General features: G+C 42.6%; 1 pseudogene; it reads left to right on the forward strand.

Annotated features, from left to right (window-relative positions):
- Window positions 1–25: 25 nt before the first annotated feature.
- Window positions 26–913, forward strand: LOC108525210 (EF-hand calcium-binding domain-containing protein 14 pseudogene; annotated as a pseudogene).
- Window positions 914–1,028: the final 115 nt, after the last annotated feature.

A 1,028-nucleotide genomic window follows, 5' to 3' on the forward strand; every position in this document is an offset into this window, starting at 1 on the left:
AAGAACTACTCAGCAAGCAAAACAACTTGAGAAGATTGAATCTGGAGAGATGGGTTTGAACAAAGTCTGGATAAACATCACAGAAAAGAATAAGCAGATTTCTCTGTTGACTTCTGCAGTGAACTACCTCAAAGCCAATATTAAGTCAGCTGCAGACTTGATTAGCCTGCCTACCACTGTAGAGGGACTTCAGAAGAGCATAGCTTCCATTGGCAATACTTTAAACAGTGTCCATCTTGCTTTGGAAGCACTACAGAAAACTGTGGGTGAACACAAGAAAACGATGGAATTACTGCAGAGTGATATGAATCAGCACTTCTTGAAGGAGACTCCTGGAAGCAACCAGATCATTCCATCACCTTCAACCACATCAGAACTTGACAATAAAACCCATAGTGAGAATTTGAAACAGATGAGTGATAGATCTGCCACTCTGAAAAGAGCGTCTTTGGATCAAGTCACCAACAAAACAGATACGGCAAAAATCCAAAGCATAAAGAAAGAAGATAGTTCAAATTCTGAGGTATCCAAGCTAAGAGAGAAACTCCAGCTGATCAGTGCTCGTACAAACAAACCTGAGAGCAACAGGCCTCCAGCAACCGCCGATGAAGAGCAAGTACAGAGTTTCACATCAAAGCCATCAGCATTGGCAAAATTTTCACAGTTTCTTGGAGATCCAGTTGACAAAGCTGCCCAACTAAAACCTGTCTCTCTCCTAGGAGTTTCTAGCGTTGAAGATCTTCAGGATTTATTCCACAAGACTGGCCAGGACGTGGATGGGAAGCTGACCTACAAGGAAATCTGGACCTCCCTAGGTTCTGCTATGCCAGAACCAGAGAGCTTGAGAGCATTTGATTCTGTTGGAGATGAGAGATACTCATTCCTGGAGCTAAGGGTAGCTTTAGGTATCTAGCCTCATCAGGCATATTTTAGAAATGGACTGCCTGATATCTACTTACCTAACAACAAAACAACCCTTACTTACCCATCAGTCCTCTAGTCCTCCAAACTACTGTAGCAGATACTTT

The sequence above is a fragment of the Rhinopithecus bieti genome, unplaced genomic scaffold, assembly GCF_001698545.2.
Source record: "Rhinopithecus bieti isolate Rb0 unplaced genomic scaffold, ASM169854v2 scaffold_20235, whole genome shotgun sequence".
NCBI lineage: Eukaryota > Metazoa > Chordata > Mammalia > Primates > Cercopithecidae > Rhinopithecus > Rhinopithecus bieti.